The sequence below is a fragment of the Rattus norvegicus genome, chromosome 20 (genome assembly GCF_021556685.1).
Source record: "Rattus norvegicus strain SHRSP/BbbUtx chromosome 20, alternate assembly SHRSP_T2T, whole genome shotgun sequence".
Lineage (NCBI taxonomy): Eukaryota > Metazoa > Chordata > Mammalia > Rodentia > Muridae > Rattus > Rattus norvegicus.
Genome location: NC_141553.1, coordinates 52,027,464 through 52,041,638, shown reverse-complemented (window position 1 = coordinate 52,041,638; position 14,175 = coordinate 52,027,464). Strand labels below are relative to the sequence as shown.

At 41.9% G+C, this 14,175-nt stretch overlaps 1 long non-coding RNA gene across 2 annotated transcripts; it reads right to left on the bottom strand.

The window, feature by feature from the left end:
- Window positions 1–8,229: 8,229 nt before the first annotated feature.
- Window positions 8,230–13,483, bottom strand: LOC147998748 (uncharacterized). 2 transcript variants are annotated; one of them, XR_015645297.1, is made up of 4 exons: window positions 13,275–13,483; window positions 11,982–12,090; window positions 11,364–11,459; window positions 9,492–11,062 (listed from the first exon to the last, which is right to left on the bottom strand). It is a non-coding gene; the product is annotated as an uncharacterized LOC147998748 (long non-coding RNA). The 2 variants fall into 2 exon arrangements; XR_015645298.1 differs by lacking the exon at window positions 11,364–11,459 and having other exon boundaries at window positions 8,230–10,275; window positions 11,982–12,102.
- Window positions 13,484–14,175: the final 692 nt, after the last annotated feature.

The following is a 14,175-nucleotide window of genomic DNA, read 5'->3' as shown; positions in this document are numbered from 1 at the left end:
GGAAAGACTGTGGGAGCCAGAGGGCATGAAAGACACCAGGAAAACAAAGCCTTCTGAATCAGCTGAGAAAGCTCATAGAAACTCACAGAGACTAACGCTGCAAGCGTAGGACCTACAGGGGTTTGCACCATGCGCTCTGTATATATGTTATTGTAGAGGAATTTTAAGCCAGTAAAGTGGCTGCTCTGGCAAGGGATCACATCCAAAGACCTTCTAGGTCTTTGTGATCTGCCTAGAGTACAGATCTGCCCGCAGTGCACACCTTTAATCCCTCTGGCTGGAAAATGACAACAACAACAACAACCCCAAGGGAAAAAAATCCCACAAAAATGAAAATTGAAACAAGCAAGCAGAAGCCCAGTGAGACATAGATAGATAGATAGATAGATAGATAGATAGATAGATAGATAGATAGATAGAGATGGATGGATGGATTGGTGAAGATCATTTGTCTGTGAATTTCATAAAGTCATTGTTTTTGATAGCTAAGTAGTATTCCATTGTGTAGATGTACCACATTTTCTGTATCCATTGCTCTATTGAGGGACATCTGGGTTGTTTCCAACTTCTGGCTATTATTAATGAGGCTGCTAGAAATATAGTGGAGCACATGTCCTTGTTATATGTTGGAACATCTTTTGGGTATATACCAAGGAGTGGTATAGCTGAGTCCTCAGGTAGTACTATGTCCAATTTCCTGAGGAACCACCAGAATCATTTCCAGAGTGGTTGCACCAGCTTGCAATCCCACCAACAATGGCGGAGTGTTCCTTTTTCTGCACATCCCCACCAGCATCTGCTGTCTCCTGAGTCTTTGATTTTAGCCATTCTGACTAGTGTGAGGTGAGCTCTCAGGATCATTTTGATTTGTATTTCTCTGATGACTAAGGATATTGAACATTTCTTTAGGTGCGTCTCAGCTATTCATAATTCCTCAGCTGAAAATTCTTTGTTTAGCTCTGTACCCAATTTTTAAAAATGGGTTCTTTGATTATCTGGAGTCTAACTTCTTGAGTTCTTTGTGTATATCAGATATTAGTCCTATATCAGATGTAGGATTGGTGAAGATCTTTTCCCAGTGTGTTGGCTGTCATTTTGTCCTGATGACAGTGTCCTTTGCCTTACAGAAGCCTTGCAATTTATTGAGACACAATTTGTCTACAGTTGATCTTAGAGTTTTGGTGTTCTCTTCAGAAAATTTTACCCAGTACCAATGTGTTAGAGGGTCTTTCCCACTTTCTTTTCCATTAGATTCCGTGTATCTGGTTTTATGTGGAGGTCCTTGATCCACTTAGACTTGAGCTTTGTACAAGGAGATAAGAAAGGACCAATTTGCATTCTTCTACATCCCAACCACCATTTAAGCCAGCATCATTTGATGAAGATGCTGTCTTTTTCCCACTGCATGATTTTGGCTACTTTATCAAAGAACAGGTGACCATAGATGTGTGGCTTTAATTCTGGGTCTTCAATTCAATTTTATTGATCTACCTGCCTGTCTCTGTACCAATACCATGTTTTTGTTTTATCACTATTGCTCTGTAGTAGAGCTTGAGGTCAGGAATGGTGATTCTCCAAGAAGTTGTCTTATTGTTAAGAACAGTTTTTGCTATCCTGGGTTTTTTGTTGTTCCAAATGAATTTGAGAATGGCTCTTTCTATCTCTGTGAAGAATAGAGTTGGAATTTTGATGGGGATTGCATTGAATCTGTAGATTGCTTTTAGTAAGATGACCATTTTTTCTGTTAATCCTGCTGATCCAGGAGCATGGGAGACCTTTCCATCTTCTGAGGTCTTCATCAGTTTCTTTCTTCAGAGACTTGAAGTTCTTGCCATGCAGATCTTTCACTTGGTTGGTTAGAGTCACACCAAGATATTTTATATTATTTGTGACACTTGTGATGGATGCCATTTCCTAATTTCTTTCTCACCCCATTTATCCTTTGAAAAGAGGAAGACTACTGATTTGTTTGAGTTAATTTATATCTAGCTACTTTGCTGAAGTTTATCAGCTGTATGAGTTCTCTGGTAGAATTTTTTGAGTCACTTAAGTATATTATCATATCATCTGCAAATAGCGATATTTTTACTTCTTCTTTTCCAATTTGTATCCCTTTGACCTCCTTTTGTTGTCTAATTGCTCTGGGTAGAATTTCAAGCAGTATATTGTACTGCCTTGTTTTGTGTATCAACTTGACACAAGCTGGAGTTATCACAGAAAAAGGACCCTCAGCTGTGGAAATGCCTCCATGAGACCAGCTGTAAGGCATTTTCTCAACTAGTGATCAAAGGGAGGACCCAGCCCATTACGGGAGGTGCCATCCCTGGGCTGGTGGTCTTGGGTTCTATAAGAAAGCAAGCTGAGCAAGCCAGGGGAAGCAAGCCAGTAAGTAACATCCCTCCATGTCCTCTGCATCAGCTCCTGCTTCCTGACCTGTGTGAGTTCCAGTCCTGACTTCCTTTGGTGATGAACAGCCATGTGGAAGTGTAAGCTGAATAAACCCTTTCCTCCCCAACTTGCTTCTTGGTCATGACGTTTGTGCAGGAATAGAAACCCTGACTAAGACATATATTGAATAAGTAGGGAGAGAGTGGGGAGCCTTGTTTATTCCAAGATTTCATTGGATTGCTTCAAGTTTCTCTCCATTTAGTTTGATGTTAGCTATTGGTTTGCTGTATATAGCTTTTATTATGTTTAGGTATGGGCCTTGAATTCCTAACCTTTCCAAGACTTTTATCATGAAGGGGTGTTGAATTTTGTCAAATGCTTTCTCAGCATCTAATGAGATGGTCATGTGTTTTTTTTTTTTCTCTTTGGGTTTGTTCATATAGTATATTACATTGATGGATTTCCATATATTGAACCATCCCTGCATCCCTGAGATGAAGCCTATTTGATCATGGTGAATGATCATTTTGATATGTTCTTGGATTTGGTTTGCAAGAATTTTATTGAGTATTTTTCCATCGATATTCATAAGAGAAATTGGTCTGAAGTTCTGGTTTTGTTGGGTTTTTGTGTGGTTTACATATCAGCATAATTGGCTTCATAGAATGAATGGGGTAGGGTTCCTTTTATTTCTTTTTTTTCCCAATGGCTGAAAGTATTTAATATTATTACAGAGACCATGGGTTCAATTCACAGAACTCACACAGCAGCTTACCGCTGTCCATAACTCCAGTTCTAAGAGGTCTAGTTCCCTCTTGCTGACACCTTGAACAATAGGCACACACATATGTGTAGGTAAAATACTCATACACATAAAAGAAAAAATACATAACTCTATACAAGTCAAAAAGAAATGAGTTTAAGTTATATATTTGCTTGCACATTGTTTTGTTTGTTTTTTTTGTTTTGTTTTGTTTTGTTTTTTGGAGACAGAAGGCTTTTATTGTTGTGAGTGAAGTTTCCTGGAAAGAATGACACTTACACTGAACTTTTTCAAGGCTGTGTGATCTATAAATGTTTTTACATGATGGTCATTTGTGGCAATTATATTTTTAATTTTAAGGTAACCAATTTTTAAGGTAATTATATATATATGTGTGTGTCTGTCTGTCTTTCATTATATATTTATATATATTCCTATGATATATATTATATATTAATTCATATATATATTTAAGGTAATATGTATATATATGGTCTGTCTTTCATTCTGCCTAACAAAGCATTCCCTAGTGCAAGGCCATGTAGTCATCTCTTCTATGTTTTTTTAAAAATTTTTTATTATATATTTTGTTACTTATGTTTCAATTCTCCTTCCCGATTTCCTGTCCATAAGCCCCCATTCCCTCCCCTCCCCCTCCCCCATATGGGTATTCCCCCTATATATCCCCCTTATTGCTCTCCCCCATATTCCTCTGCACTGGGGGTCCAACCTTGGCAAGACCAAGGGCTTTCCCTTCCCCTGGTGCCCCAACAAGGCTATTCTCTGCTACATATGCAGTTGGAGCCCAGGGTCAGTCCTGGGTCTTTTGGTAGTGGTTTTGTCCCTGGAAGCTCTGGTTGGTTGGCATTGTTGTTTTTGTGGGTTGCAAGCTCCTTCAACTCTTTCAGTCCTTCCTCTAATTCCCTCCAAGGAGGACCTATTCTCAGTTTGGTGGTTTGCTACTATCATTGACTTATGTATTGGACATTCTCTGGATGTGTCTCTCAGGAGAGATCTATATTTGGTCCCTTTCCGCATGCATTTTTTAGCTTCATCAATCTTATCTAGTTTTGGTGGCTGTATAGCTGTATATATATATGTGGGCCACATGTGTGTCAGGCTCTGAATGGCCATTCCTTGAGCTGCTGCTCTAAACTTTGCTTCCATATCCCCTCCTATGAATATTTATCCCCCTTTTAAGAAGGAGTGGGAGCATCTGCATTTTGGTCATCCTTCTTCTTGAGCTTCCTGTGGTCTGTAGATTGCATCTTGGGTAACGAGCTTTTTGGCTAATATCTACTTATCAGTGAGTGCATACCAAGTGTGTTTTTCTGTGATTGGGTTACCTCACTCAGGATGATATTTTCTAGTTCATTCCATTTGCCTATGAATTTCATGAAGTCATTGTTTTTGATAGCTGAGTAGTACTCCATTGTGTAGATGTACCATATTTTTTGAATCCATTCCTCTGTTGAAGGGCATCTGGGTTCTTTCCAGCTTCTGGCTATTATAAATAAGGCTGCTATGAACATAGTGGAGCATGTGTCTTTGTTGTATGTTGAGCATCTTTTGGGTATGTGCCCAAAAGAGGTATATCTGGTCCTCAGGTAGTTCAATGTCCAATTTTCTGAGGAACCTCCAGAATGGTTTCCAGAGTGATTGTGTCAGGGACCGGACTGCCGGCCTAGGCAAAGCTAGACTCCTGCCCTGAGCAGATTCCTGAGAAGGGCTTGAACAGGTTCCCGGAAGACTGTTGCCTCATTATCTAAGAAGACTGTCTTGCAGTTTAGAGATTCACCTTATGTCCTTGGGCACTCCCCAGTTCTCCCCCCACCACCCCAAGCTTTAGTTCCTGCTTCGGGGCTTTAAATGCTGTACACTCCTCTCAATAAACAGACCTTGACAAGGACACTGCTTGGTCTCGCTCCTCTTTCTCACCCGTTCCTCCTCAGGTTTGGATCCCCCTCAGTTCCTGTAAACTACGAAGCCCCTGCGGGCAGGGGCATGGTTGTACCTGCTTGCAATCCCACCAACAATGGAGGAGTGTTCCTCTTTCTCCACATCCTCGCCAGCATCTGCTGTCATCTGAGTTTTTTATCTTAGCCATTCTGACTGCTGTGAGGTGGAATCTCAGGGTTGTTTTGATTTGCATTTCCCTGATGACTAAGGATGTTGAACATTTCTTTAGGTGCTTTTTGGCCATTCAATAATCCTCAGCTGAGAATGTTTTGTTTAGCTCTGTACCCCATTTTTAATAGGGTGATTTGGCTCTCTGGAGTCTAACTTCTTATTCTTTGTATATTTTGGATATTAGCCCTCTATCAGATGTGGTATTGGTAAAAGATCTTTTCCCAATCTGTTGGTTGCTGTTTTGTCCTAATGACAGTGTCTTTTGCTTTACAAAAGCTTTGCAGTTTTATGAGGTCCCATTTGTCGATTCTTGATCTTAGAGAATAAGTCATTGGTGTTTTGTTCAGGAAATTTTCCCCAGGGCCCATGTGTTCGAGACTCTCCCCCACTTTTTCTTCTATTAGTTTGAGTGTACCTGGTTTGATGTGGTGGTCCTTGATCCAGTTGGACTTAAGCTTTGTACAGGGTGATAAGAATGGATCCATCTGCATTTTTCTACATGCTGACCTCCAGTTGAACCAGCACCATTTGTTGAAAATGCTATCTTTCTTCCATTGGATGGTTTTAGCTCCTTTGTCAAAGATCAAGTGGCTATAAGTGTGTGGGTTCATTTCTGGGTCTTCAATTCTGTTCCACTGATCTATATGCCTGTCTCTGTACCAGTACCATACAGTATTTATCACTATTGCTCTGTAATACTGCTTGAAGTCAGGGATGGTGATTACTCCAGAAGTTCTTTTATTGTTGAGTATAGTTTTCGCTATCCTGGGTTTTTTGTTATTCCAAATGAATTTGCAAATTGCTCTTTCTATCTTTATAAAGAATTTAGTAGGAACTTTGATGGGGATTGCATTGAATCTGTAGATTGCTTTTGGCAAAATGGCCATCTTCGCTATATTAATCCTGCCAATCCATGAGCATGGAAGATCTTTCCATCTTCTGAGATCTTCCTCAATTTCTTTCTTCAGAGATTTGAAGTTCTTGTCATACAGATCTTTCACTTGCTTGGTTAGAGACACACCAAAATATTTTATGTTATTTGGGACTATTGTGAAGGGTGTCATCTTCCTAATTTCTTTCTCAGACCGTTTATCTTTTGAGTGAAGGAAGGCTACTGATTTCTTTGCATTCATTTCATATCCAGCTACTTTTCTGAAGCTGTTTATCAGCTTTAGTTCTCTTCTGGATTATTTTGGGGTCTCTTATTGGCAAATCTTGACTTCGCCCTTTCCAATTTGTATCCCTTTGATGTCCATTTGTTTGACTGCTCTGGCTAGAACTTCAAGCACTATATGGAATAGGTAGGGAGAGAGTGGGAAGGCTTGTCTAGTCCCTGCTTTTAGTGGGATTGCTTCAAGTTTCTCTCCATTTAATTTGATGTTAGCTACTGGTTTGCTGTATATTGCTTTTATCATGTTTAGATATGGGCCTTGAATTCCTGATCTTCCCAGGATGTTTATCATGAAGGGGTGTTGAATTTTGTCAAATACTTTCTCAGCATCTAATGAAATGACTACGTGGTTCTTATCTTTGAGTTTGTTTATATAGTGGATTACATTGATGGTTTTCTGTATATTAAACAATCCCTGCATCCCTTGGATGAAGCCTACTTGATCACGATGGATGATTGTTTTGATGTGCTCTTGGATTCAGTTTGCCAGAATTTTATTGAGTATTTTTCCTTCAATATTCATAAGGGAAATTGGTCTGAAGTTCTTTCTTTGTTGGGTCTTTGTGTGGTTTAGGTATAAGAGTAATTGTGGCTTCATAGAAGGAATTCGGTAGTGATCCATCTGTTTCAATTTTGTGGAATAGTTTGGATAATATTGGTATGAGGTCTTCTATGAAGGTCTGATAGAATTCTGCACTGAACCCGTCTGGATCTGGGCTCTTTTTGGTTGGAAGACTTTTAATGACTGCTTCTATTACTTTAGGAGTCATGGGGTTGTTTAGATGATTTATTTGTTCTTTATTTTACTTTGGTACCTTGTATCTGTCTAGACAATTTTCCATTTCCTCCAGATTTTCCAGTTTTGTTGAATATAGGCTTTTGTAGAAGGATCTGATTATTTTTTTACTTTCTTCAGATTCTGTTGTTATGTCTCCCTTTTCATTTCTGATTTTCTTAATTTGGATACACTCTCTGTGACCTCTGGTTAGTCTGGCTAAAGGTTTATCTATCTTGTTGATTTTTCTCAAAAGAACCAGCTCCTGCTTTTGTTGATTCTTTGTATAGTCCTTTTCATTTCTAATTGGTTGATTTCAGCTCTGAGTTTGATTATTTCCTGCCTTCTACTCCTCTTGGGTTTATTTATTTCTTTTTGTTCTAGAACTTTAAGGTGTGCTGTCAAGCTGCTGACATATGTGTGTTCTCTCCTGTTTCTTCTTGTAGGCACTCAGCGCTATGAGTTTTCCTCTTAGTACCGCTTTCATTGTGTCCCATAAGTTTGGGAATGTTGTACCTTCATTTTCATTAAATTCTAAGAAGTCTTTAATTTCTTTCTTTATTCCTTCCTTGACCAAGTTGTTATCGAGTAGAGCATTGTTCAACTTCCATGTATATGTGGGCTTTCTGTCATTATTGTTGTTATTGAAGAACAGTCTTAGTGCGTGGTGATCTGATAGGATGCATGGAATTATTTCTTCCTGTATCTGTTGAGGCCTGTTTTGTGACCAATTATATGGTCAATTTTGGAGAAGGTTCTATGAGGTGCTGAGAAGAAGGTATATCCTTTTATTTTAGGATAGAATGTTCTATAAATATCTGTTAAATCCCATTGGTTCATAATTTCTGTTAGTTTCTCTACGTCTCTGTTTAATTTTTGTTTCCATAATCTGTCCATTGATGAGAGTGGGGTGTTGAAATCTCCTATTGAAAGACCCCCAGAGAGGACCTTTCCCTCAGGAGGAGTCCCAAGCGCCCAATGACCGAGCCAAGTCCACTCGGATGCAATCAGCAAGAGGGTTTATTGGAAAACACAGGTACTTGCGGGCACACAGTCTCTTCGGAGGACTTGTGCGCCCAGCAGCTCCAGCATGGGGCTTTTATAGGGATTGGGGAAGCAGAAGCGGGCGTACAGAAGCAGATGCATAGTTACGGGGATTGGTGGATTCAAACGAGGCACATAGACATGTTCACATATGATTGGCTATTTCACATGATGAGGTAATAAGGTATAGCTACACACATTGGCAGGTTTGGGGCGTCCTGGATGTCGGGGGCTGGGGGCTTATCTCTTCCTGCCAGGTGGCCTGTGAGTCAGATCCGGTACTCCTGGTCTGTTCTGCATTCCTTTCCTTTTATGGTCTGTTAGTTCTAGCGGCAGGGCGGGGCTGCCTGGGCTTGCTTTTCACAGTGTTTAGTCCTGAGTCTGAATTTAAAACTTATTCTTTTAACTTCATATTTTTAAATCTCAAATCTGTATAATTTTCCTTTCATTCCCCTCTTCTTCTACTAGGTAATTCTAATCTTAGAATTTTGATATCAAGTCTCATATTTGGTCTCACCAGTTGTCCTAACTGACTGGTACTGTTGTCTCAGAACCACCAACCACACAGCACCCGCTCGATTTGTAACAAAAGCAATTAACCTGTTTGTCACGCAGGGTCCAAAAACTAAAACCAAGAAAATTATTAGTAATGGCCCAGCCATATAGCAGAGAGTAGGGTAGTCATCCAGGGAGACCGAGTGAACCAAGACTCAAACCAACCTTGTTGAGCGTCTCTATCTTTTTGTAGGAGTCAAACCTATTAACTAGTTTCTCTAACACACATGGACCTATAATCAGAAGCAGAAGCAAAACTAAGAAGGGTCCCATAAGGGAAAATACCAGAGTAGTCATCCAAGGAGATCTACTAAACCAGCTCTAGAACCATCCCTGATACGCTTCTCTGTCTTTTGTCTAACCTTTCTCTAAGTTTATTCATGGAGTCTTTAATTACTCCTGAATGGCAGTTCTGAATTCTCTATAAGCCTTGCATTGCAGCAGCAGATGTCCTTGTGCTGCCCTTGCAGCACCTAGATATCCTTAGCCCTAAGTAATTCTCAACTCCTTTTTTGTGTCTTACTAAGTCTTTAGCATCAGGATTCCAATCTGGACACTATCTAAACCTACACACCAAGGTCTTGACTAGCTTTTAGAACTTCTAAACTTATACAGATTGTGATCCCTGAGGCACAGTCCCAAGAAGTGTTAGGAGTACTAACATATGCAATGTTATATCATTTGTAATGGAAATCAAGCCTATCCCACACCTATCTTGATAGAGCCCAGGACAAACATGACTGAATTTTCCTCTAGGTCCCAGCTCTCAGCCCCAACAGCTAGTACATGGCTGGTGAGGGCTGAGAATTGACAGCTGTCAGGGTGGTCAGCAGCACCAGGTACGGTCCTTTCCATCGAGGCTCGAATGTCTGGGCTCAGTGTAGCTGCAGTCTCCGACCTGGAACTCAGGGGTCTCCGGGGCATAGGCTGCTGTCAGCTGTGAGCAGATTTCTTTCTGTATCACCTGTAGGTCTTTTAGCCTGGCATACAAATCATTATTACTATGGCACTATGACATGTTGGTTCAGTAACATCATCTAATACAGTCAGGGGGGCTGAGGCCCCATTTAAGATCTCAAAGGGGTAAGGCTGAATCTGGAAGGGGTATTTCTTGCTCTGAAGAGAGCAAGAAGGAAGGAGTATCACCCAGTCTGTGCCAGTCTCCATGGTCAATTTGGTCAGGGTCTCTTTTAGAGTTCTATTTATTTACTCTACCTGTCCTGAACTTTGAGGTCTGTAAATACAATGTAATTTCCAATCGACCTCTAAATACTTGGCCACACCCTGGCTTACCTTGGCAACGAAAGTAGGGCCGTTGTCTGACCAGATTACCTTGGGCATTCCAAATCGGGGGAAGATTTCTTCCAGTATCTTCTTGATGATTGCAGAGGCCGTCTCTCGTTTGGTGAGGAAAGCTTCTATCTATTCCTGAAAAAGTATCTACAAGCACTAGGAGATACTTGTGATTATATTTTTCTGGTTGGTTTTATCTCAGTGAAGTTCACTTCGACTTTTCATTAAACTCTCTAGGTCTCTTTGCCCTGTTTGCTTGCTAAGCATTCACTACTGACATACCTTATATTTTTTACTGTCTCTCTGGCTAAAATCTTAAAGTCTATTATTACATACACCTTAACTACTTGGACAAACTTCTTATCTCCTAAATGAGTCCATTTCTGTATTTGGCAAAGTGAGTCTTTTCTTTGTTCTCTGGGAAGTATAGCTTTCCCCTCAAGTGTGCCATTGTCCTTTATCTTTTAAGCAATTTGGGCCTTTTCTAAGTGAGGCCATCCCTTAGTCCAATCCCAGTTCCCAGTGGCTGTCTCTTGCAGGCCTGCAACCAGGATAGGCTCCTGCATAGCCATTTCCCGAGCCACTTTATCTACTTTGTTACTGCCCAATGCCACTGAATCTCTTCCTTCCTGATGTCCTGGGCAATGAATAGTACTCACAGTTGTTGGCTTCACCAGGGCATCCAAGAGATGGCAAAGGCATCTGCGGCACTTCATTCATGAGAACTGTTCCAGTCTGTAGACAAGGTAGCCTCGGCTTTCAGCAGGGGTCAATCAGTCAGTCGCAGAGGTCTTTCCTCCACCCATGGGCTTCTGCCAGTGCTTGACACTCATGTTGCAGTGGCTCCAGGTCAGGATTGGGCAGCAAGGTGACCAGATTGTCCCCAACCAGTGGAGAATCTAGTCCATCACAGCTGACCAGTGGTCCCATCTTTTGGGACGTTCTATTCAAAGGCAAAACATCAGCCACTCTATCACAGTTTAAGTCCTGGATTGGGTGATAATTGTTAGTGCCCAGCTGGCAGGAGTGACATGTTCCAGGCAGAAAAGCACTGAGCCACACATCTCCCAGCATCAGGTACTGGTGCACTGAGACAGGTCTTAAGCTCCACATTCACAGTCTGTAGATATGCATACACATGGCCTCACCCAGCCATTTTAGCCCATGCAAGCCAATTTGGAGAGCAATTTTCTCATGAGCAAGGGATAGGGGCAGTCAGGGATGACCATGAACTAGTGGGTTACCCAGTCCACGCCAAGGTCCACTGTTCTTCGGGCAGTCCATAGGTATTGTTCGTTGTCAGTAGCCCCTTGTACTCAAGGTCCTTAGATATTGGCCCACTGTGGGGGCGGATAGGAGCACAGAGCATTGGGTCCCTGTATCCACACTTCCCTTCTATCTCTGTACATAGCCAGCACTCTAGGACCAAGGAGCTCTCCAATGGCCCCTCTTGTTCTTCTTGGGCAGTCCCTGACCCAGTGTACTTTTTCTTTGTATTAGGCACGCTGATCTTTAGCCAGGGATTCTCTTCTGTTGCCAGGTACTATCTTCCTAGGTTCCCTAACTAATGTGGCCAGTATATGTTCCTCTCTCATCTTTTATCTCTCTTTAGCTCTCTAACTTCTTCTTCTTAACTTTCTATCTCTTCTCTTCCCTAGCTTCCTGCTCTTTTTACCTCTTTCTCTTTTAACCTTACTTTCTCTGTAACTTATACTAACTCTCAGCAACTTAGCTTAGCCCTTCAAATTTCTGTAACTTTCTATTCATATCCTTTCTTTATCTTAGCCAGATTGGTGGGGCATTTTCCAGCCCCTCAGAGACCCACCCTTGGAGCCTGGCGGCAGACCTGGAGCACTCCCTACCTTCAGGCGTCTGAAGAGAGCAGGCAGAAGCGAGGGCTTTCTATCCATGTCTGGAACATTTTTTCTGGCCTCTAGTAGGATTCCGTCTTTCCTCGATGGTAAAGAAGACCTGTAATAGTTACTAACAAGCATCTCAAATGGGATGGTGAGAAAACAAGGGAATCTCGAGAATAGAGGTCCACTGAAGAGGGCAAATAGCATTTAGTCAAACAGCTAAGCCAGGAGGCTTTCTTGGGACAAAAAAACTTTGTGTCTGTGAAACAGAAAAGTGAGCAGAGGGGCAGTCTATCTGTTACAGGTTGTCTCTCTGGACTTAGATTTTCCCTTAAGGAGTACCTCCCTTCAGTGCCAGCTCAGTGGCTCTGTCTCTCAAGAGAACTAGCCTCCAAATGACACTAGGCTTTTAGTAACAACTAATAACAAAAGGATGGAGAGATGGTTAGAACCTGGGTGCTAGATACTAAGCAGCTGACAAAAGAATTGTAACCAGTTCACCTGGGGCTTTCAGGACTTTAGTAACAGCCCTTTACCAAACTGTCTCAGTGGGCTATAGGCCCATGGAAAAGAAAACATTAATCCTGACTGGCAAAACAAAGTTCTTCACAGTTGTAGATTCTTTTTGAAACTATTTTAGGGGCTTCTCTGCCCCCCAACCTGGGGCATCTCTCCTTGGGGAGGAGGCTCAAGAGAGAAAGATAAAACTCCTGGCAGAAAACAATTTCTCTCAAGCAAATTATTTTCAACTTTTAACTTAAGCACCAACAGGACCAAGTAAAACTCTTTGACGAACAAAGCAAACAGTTTCATGATTTCAAACACAGTCGTCAGTCCAAGATTTTAAACACAGTCGTCAGTCCAAATTCAAACACAAAACAAAAGTCAAAAAGACACTAACAGACACCAACACGTCCAGAAAACCACAGTCAGGTCACAAAGAAGACAAACAATTCCAACAGTCAAACAAGTAACAAACAGACGGGCCGCGCAGCTTCGGTACCAAACTGAAACCAAAAATTCAGACGGAGTCATCGAGGGTCTTGGATCCTCTACTCCAATAAAATTCAGACGGAGTCATCAAGGGTGCGGATCCCTCCGAAAACGGACGGAGGTGCCACGGATCCAGATCTCCCTCTCCTCCAACCACCCTTGGAACGTCTTCCAGGGCTGCGGGGGAGAAGTCCGAGCTCGTCAGCTCCTTCTCTGGCCCGCCCAGATAGTCCCCAGATCTGAGCCTATTGATCGATCGTTCACAGGACAAGACACAACAGACAAGACAAACACCGGCCGGCTTACCTCCCGGTGGGTGGTCGGTGATCTCTGGGCGGAGGGTCTCTAAACCCCGGGCGAGCCCCCATAATGAAAGACCCCCAGAGAACCTTTCCCTCAGGAGGAGTCCCAAGCGCCCAATGACCGAGCCAAGTCCACTCGGATGCAATCAGCAAGAGGGTTTATTGGAAAACACAGGTACCTGCAGGCACACAGTCTCTTCGGAGGACTTGTGCGCCCAGCAGCTCCAGCATGGGGCTTTTATAGGGATTGGGGAAGCAGAAGCGGGCGTACAGAAGCAGATGCATAGTTACGGGGATTGGTGGATTCAAACGAGGCACATAGACATGTTCACATATGATTGGCTATTTCACATGATGAGGTAATAAGGTATAGCTACACACATTGGCAGGTTTGGGGCGTCCTGGATGTCGGGGGCTGGGGGCTTATCTCTTCCTGCCAGGTGGCCTGTGAGTCAGATCCGGTACTCCTGGTCTGTTCTGCATTCCTTTCCTTTTATGGTCTGTTAGTTCTAGCGGCAGGGCGGGGCTGCCTGGGCTTGCTTTTCACAGTGTTTAGTCCTGAGTCTGAATTTAAAACTTATTCTTTTAACTTCATATTTTTAAATCTCAAATCTGTATAATTTTCCTTTCACTATTATTGTGTGAGGTGCAATGTGTGCTTTGAGCTTTAGTAAGGTTTTTATGAATGTAGGTGCCCTTGCATTTGGAGCATAGATATTTAGGATTGAGAGTTCATCTTGGTGGATTTTTCCTTCAATGAATATGAAGTATCCTTCCTTATCTTTTTTAATGACTCTTGTTTGAAAGTCAATTTTATTTGATATTAGAATGGCAACTCCAGCTTGTTTCTTCAGGCGATTTGCTTGGAAAATTGTTTTCCAGCTCTGAGGTAGTGTCTGTCTCTG